Raw genomic sequence first — 6,589 nt, forward strand, 5'->3', positions numbered from 1 at the left:
TTTGGAGTAGTAGGCATTCTTTTGATAGCAATAGTGGCAGTCCAAAAGCCCGATGCTCAATGTATCTCCCACCTTGCTTCACCCTCTTACACCACCACTTCACCTCCACCACAACAATGCTACAAATTCATTCTGTATGTAGAAGAGGTATCATTTTAGAGGCCAAAAAGAGACTCTATGGGTTTCCCTCTCTCATGAGAGACACCCATGTGTGTAGCCGCCCTTGTGTTCATCTTGAGCTCTCCCATGCATCCATGTGTGGTCGTCTTTAGGTAGACAATTCCGCCTAAAACTCGGCCACCGGATGTTGAACACCAACCATCAGACATTGAATTCGGCCACCGGCCATAAACTTCCAACCACGGAGCACCAACCGATAGTTTTTTATCACTTTATCGTCTGGCCATAATTATTTTGGCAAAAATGAATATTTCGGGCATGAATTTTCGGTCTTCCGGAAATTGATTTTTCTCATGCATGATGGCAAGCTTTATACTTAATAGGCCGGCATGCCAAAGTCATCCTAGTTTGACAAGGAAGATTGGAAGAAAGAAAAGAAGGATTACACAAAAATCCTAACAAGTATAAGCATAAAAAAGAGGCAGCGAAGGCATGAGTAGAGTCGAAGAGTTTGAAGCACTTGGGCAGTGACGGATGGGCAAGCTTTCAAAACAATTTTGTAAATACCCTTGCATTTAGTTTTTGTAAGTAATTGAGATTTAACTTTTGTAATTAATATATTAATTTATGTTTTGTGTTTCTTTCAACGATTTTAAATGGCAATTGATGACAAATTGCAAGCCTACCCCATTTGAGCATAGTTATGGCCTTAGCCATGATCTTGTTGAGTTCATGGAGAGTTTGAGATATTAAAGTGGTGAGGTAGGACATACAATCTTTAGTCACTAATTTCATTTATGTTGAACTATGTGTTTGTATATAGGGTTTTTACCTAAACTTTTTTTTTTTTTTTAATTCTACAAAATTTGACTCGAACGCCTTGCAACGTAATGAAACCTCTAATCTAGAGTAGCACACTGATTCGCTACCATATCTTCTAGTTTTATGTAAATATATTTATTTGGGATGATACAATTCTCTCATTTTGAACCCCAATATTCTACTTATTGTGAGGCATGCGTTCCATTTCTGTAATGTAGCCTTTCACACTATCTATGAATCTTTTCAACTTTGATATTGGCAATCCCTTGTATATAGCACATATATATCAATGAAATATAAAAACTTCTAACATTTTATGTCATTTTAATGTTTTCAAGGGAAGTTAGTGTTGGTCAATTTCTTATTCTTTTTGAAAGTTCAAATATCTTCTTAATGGTGAATTGAGTGGTAGGGTAGAGGAGCCAATATAGAGACGGTCAAATTGGGAGCTAAAAAAAAGGATAAAATTGTTGGATGATTTCAAATCTGAGGTGCTAGGTAGGATTGCCATGTGTTGGTGAACATGTGGAGGTAAGATGTTGACTTGGCACTACTCATAAGAGGCTTTTTTAAGCTGTTTTTTATTTTCTTTGTAACTAAAATGGGGGTGAGAAGTGAGCCGGACCCGCCCCCCTTAGATGGTTAGTAAATCTCCAAAGCGTGTTTGGGCAGGTACCACTATACGGACTATTGCATTCCTTTAAAAATCCTCACCAACTCCTTTTACGAGCAATTGATGAACCAATTTCTACACGCTCCTACGAGAAGCAAGAAGCAGCGGCATTCCCTGGTGGCAAACCTAGCGGCATTCCCTTGCGGCATTCAGCAGCGGCATTCCCTGACAGCATTCTCTACGCCAACTACACCCTTGTTACTACCATTGCACCGCATCCCTTGCACCATCCTGAGCATCACCTTAACCCATCAGGTCATCTACAAGCAGGCTGGATGGGGAGGCTCATTGTCATCATAAATGGTGGGCCAGAATAGTGAGCGAATCATTATGGATGGCAACAACTGTCAGCTATTACACCCCCCCCCCCCCCCCCCCGTGCCACCTGCACCCCTTGTAATGCCTCCCTTCAGCTGCATCCCTTAGCATATCTTAGCTTCACCTTGAGCCATCGAATCTGGTGGAAATGCTGCCACAAACACAAGGCACGAAGTTGATGTTGCTCAAAAGGCAATTAGCTTGATGGAGTCTCTTACTGACAATCGCCTCCTTTCAAAAACCTTTCCGGATTGAATTTCTTAGCATCATCTCCCAGGAACATCAAAGATTTCTCCACTTTGGTCTTCTGCCAGCTTCGCATCTTCTCCAACCAACAACCCACTTTGGGAGTCTCACAATACATTGCAAACGAGGTTACTCACCATCACTGAAGACACTTAAGACTTTTTGTAACACCCAGTGCAGAAAGAAGGTAAAAACACACATGCTCACTTCTCATAAGGCCTTTTCACAGATCCCATGTTGCAATCATGGTGCAAATACGCAGTGCATCAAAGGCTGGATCTTCATCTTCAACCGAGAAGTAGGCCTACAATCCAGGTGCAAATACGCAATGCCCTCCATGACACCCCAAAATCATTCATCGATGAAGCTCGTGTCGGAGACTTCGGCCTCCCTAAACATGTGGATGCATCGAGGGCTACACAATCAGCTTCAATGGGTTTTGGAAGCTCATATGGCTGCATTGCTCCTGGTAACTGAATAGCTCTCACAAATTTGCCTTAATTTTATACATTTTAGTCTCATTTTTTCATAATTTTCACTTGATGAAAATCTAATTTGCACTTCTTTGTGCACACAGAGGCGGATGGTAATCACTGAGCACTCACATAATGGCAAAGAGCACTCGCAAGCATGGTTGTCTGCATATTTAAATGGGTTCATTGATGCACTCAGAAGAGGAAGATGGTGCGGAACTGACATCCATGACATGCCTCTGCAGTACTCTTTCCAGGTGAGGCTTTGCATTCTAGCATCCTCACTCAGTACTCGTACATGCTAATAGTACATTATACATACAACAGTATGACAACTCAAGCTAAAGCATTGAAAAGAGATACATGTCTTGGACATTATGTACATGATTTTTTAATTCATCATAAAAAATAATAAAACAAGAGAGGAAATAAGATGTCGTAACCGTTCTGAATTTCGATGCACTTATATGTGGATAAATTAACCTCCTAAAAGATTACTCAAAATGGAGCTTCTTACATGAGGGGTTGTGTCGTATACAATTCGATTTGTTAATGGGATAAAACAAAAAGTAATTCTCTGCATACATGTGGGACTGAAGGAAGACAAAAAACTGAGCCTGTAATGTCGTATCTATTGATGAGCTTGCCGAAATCTTCTCCGCTCCTCCATACAGCTTGATTTGCTAGAGGAGATAAGACAAAAAGGGTTTCTTGCATACATGGGCGTTGAATCAAGACAAAAATTCAGGCTTTACTGACTTCTTTGCTGATAAGCTTGCCGAAATCTTCTCAGCTTCTCCATACGGTGCTTGCGGGCAAAAGAATGATATGGCATATCTATGTGTAGTGGTCTTAGTTGCAAACCCTCGAGGGAACCTTGCTCCCATAGAATGGAACTCATTCTACCTTGAAATAAGGCCTACTGTGCTTCCCATTATTTCCTTGCATGCTTGGCTTGTTGAGCATCCACCCTTCGTTGTCGTGCTACTTCCTTCTCAGCAAGTGAGTTGATTCTTTTCTTCTCCTTTTCCAATCTCTTCTCCTCTTTCACTTTGGCAACTTCTTCTTTCTTAGCATTCTTTGCTCTCATACTTTCAATGTATTGAGAGGAGGTAAGAATAAGGCTATTGGTGTAGTCTACGAATGCTTCTCGATTTGCTTGTCTGACACACACTTCTCTCATTGGTACCTATAGTATATCAATAATACGGTTGTGTTCTTCGGAAGCCTTTTGTTGTATGGTTAATGATGGAGGTTGATTCTCATCCCCAAACTCTTTCCGAGGTTGCACTTCTAATGTTGGAGGCATATTTTCTAGTCTACTTTGTTGCACTTCTGGTCTTGCTCTGGCTGATAGTTGAGCACCTCCAATAAGTTGGTGAAAGTGCCCCCCCATGAGCTCAGATTGTGGCATATTCTCACCTCCACTTCGATGCACTTCTGGTCTTGTTGTGGCTGATAGTTGAGCACCTCCAATGTGTTGGTGAAAGTGTCCCCCAATGAGCTCCGATTGTGGCATATTCTCACCTCCACGTTGATGCACTTCTGGTCTTGCTCTAGCTGATAGCTGAGCACCTCCAATGTGTTGGTGAAAGTGTCCCCCCATGAGCTCAGATTGCGGCATATTCTCACCTCCACTTCGATGCACTTCTGGTCTTGCTCTGGCTGATAGCTGAGCACCTCCAACGTGTCGGTGAAAGTTTCCCCCCGTGAGCTCAGATTGCATCATATTCTCACCTCCACTTTGATGCGCTTCTGGTCTTTCTCCAGCCGATAGCTGATCACCTCCAATGTGTTGGTGAAAATGTCCACCCATGAGCTCAAATTGCGGCATATTCTTACCTTTGCTTTGATTCCCTTCTGGTCTTTCTCCAACTGATAGCTCAGCACCTCCAATGTTTTGGTGAAAGTGTCCACCCATGAGCTCAGATGGCTTTGTTGCTATGGTCATATTTGTTGGAATGTCACCAACTTGTAGTAATTGAGTGAAGCTTAGGGAATTGGCTAGCTCCTCTTCCAGAGCAATGGCTGCTCCATCTTCTTCTAGGATTTCATTTGCCATGGAATTTAGGGCAAGAGCCGCGTTTTCTTCAATGGTTCCTTGCATGGGTGTGGTAGGAACTTGAGATAAGTCATCATCCATTTCTATTGTTACCTCTTGCGTAATGTTAATGTGATTACACAGCATTCCGTCAAACTTTACTGCTGATGCATTAAGTGGCCATATACCTGTTGCACAGAACCCAGCCATGATGTTGGCCGAGGTTAAGGATGAGTTTAGAGCTTTTGAGACAATCGAGGCCAACTCTGACTTGCTGGCATGAGATGAGGCTGTCCTATGCTGCCAAATAGCTCTCTCCTTGCGAAAGTGAACCTTCAATGATTTGAAAATAGAAACATCTAGGGGCTGCAACTTATGTGAGGTATGTGCTGGTAACGTTATGATATCTATGCCTGCTTCGTGTGCTTTGGCCACAACCTCCAAGGAGACATGACTCCCATGTCCATCAAGAATGAGTAGATGTCTATTTTGATTACCAATTTGTTGAGAGATAGCATCGTCAAAATGTTGAAGCCAAGCTTGGAAGAGTTCTCCTGTCATCCATGCCTTCCTTTGAACGGCCATTGCTGCCCCATCTTCACACTGTTGAATGTAATTTCCATTAATCGGACTGCCCTTAAATATGTAATATTCTGGAATAGCACTCCCGGCTGCATTGACACAACATAAAACTGTCATCCACTCACGAGAATCGCAAGTGATTCCATAAACAGATTTGGTCCCTCTTCTTGCAAGTATCTTCATTCCTTTGTCTCTAGAACCTTGAAATCCGGTCTCATCTGCATTCCAAATATGTGAGGGAGGATAGTGATTTTGATTATACAACTCTTGAAGGTTGTCATGAAATGTTTTGACTATCTCCGGTCGAAATCTGGTTGCTCTTGACTGATCGAAGCTTTCAGAGACTCGAAAGACCAGCTTTGGGTGTCTTCTTCTGAATCCTTCCCACCAACTTCTTCCAGGAATGCCGTTTGTAAACAATGTTTCCCTAGTTTGGCAAATCTCCGCTACTTTTAGCTTCACATCCATGATTGAGACTCCATGCCCGGAATCACACTTCAAAAAGATCCACGGTAGTAATGCTTCCTCCTCTTCCATGGAGAGTATCGTCGATGGTCCTTTCTTCTTTTTCTGCGTCCTGCCCTCTTCCCAATTGGATATGGCAGCTCTGCTTATGCCGAATTGCATTGAGCATTTGTGTAAGGAGAGCCCATTTTCACGTGCTTGAAGAGCGTTTGCCATATCGTGTGCTGTCCATGTTAGGTTGGGACGATTCTTTGGCTTCTTGGGCGTCATTCGCATGTCTTCACTTACTTCCTGGGCTTGTAGGGTGGGGATGGAAATGTTTGGAGTAGTGGCTTTTGGGAAAGCCGCTTTGGCTTGGCGTGCAAGAGGAGGACTTCTTTTTGCTGTTTTGCTGGGTCTTTTTCCACTGTTTTAATCAATCTGCCTAGTCGATGAAAAAACATTGTTGGGCTGATTTGCTGAAGTGTTTTGCCTACTAGCCCTTGTGCTTCTTCCGTTGCTTTTTGCCATAGCTAACCTACGGATAAAAGAAGTGGTTTGAACTTTGAAAAAAGAAGTTGGCAGGCATTAACAAGATTTAAACAAGAAAGAGGGCTTACCCTGTCCAAGAAAATGACTAATCTTTTTTGTCTTGAAGAAGATGTGAATATTCCTTCATGGAGAACTTCCTCTTTGGGGCAGGTGGAGCGATTGCTTCGGGACTTGGACTCCTCTTTTGGGGTTGTGAGGTAGAATCAACAAGCTTCGGACTAATGAAAGGAGGCTTCTTCCTTGGAATCTTGCATGTAAAGGCAGGCATCACATGAACTTTTCCACAACAGCAAACACGTCCACCATTCCTATGTAGAA

General features: G+C 42.5%; 1 pseudogene; it reads right to left on the reverse strand.

The window, feature by feature from the left end:
* Positions 1 to 3,966: 3,966 nt before the first annotated feature.
* LOC147441195 (uncharacterized) lies at positions 3,967 to 5,956 on the reverse strand (annotated as a pseudogene).
* Between the last annotated feature and the right edge of the window lie 633 nt (positions 5,957 to 6,589).

The sequence above is a fragment of the Adiantum capillus-veneris genome, chromosome 15, assembly GCF_014529385.1.
Source record: "Adiantum capillus-veneris isolate H3 chromosome 15, ASM1452938v2, whole genome shotgun sequence".
Classification (NCBI taxonomy): Eukaryota; Viridiplantae; Streptophyta; class Polypodiopsida; order Polypodiales; family Pteridaceae; genus Adiantum; species Adiantum capillus-veneris.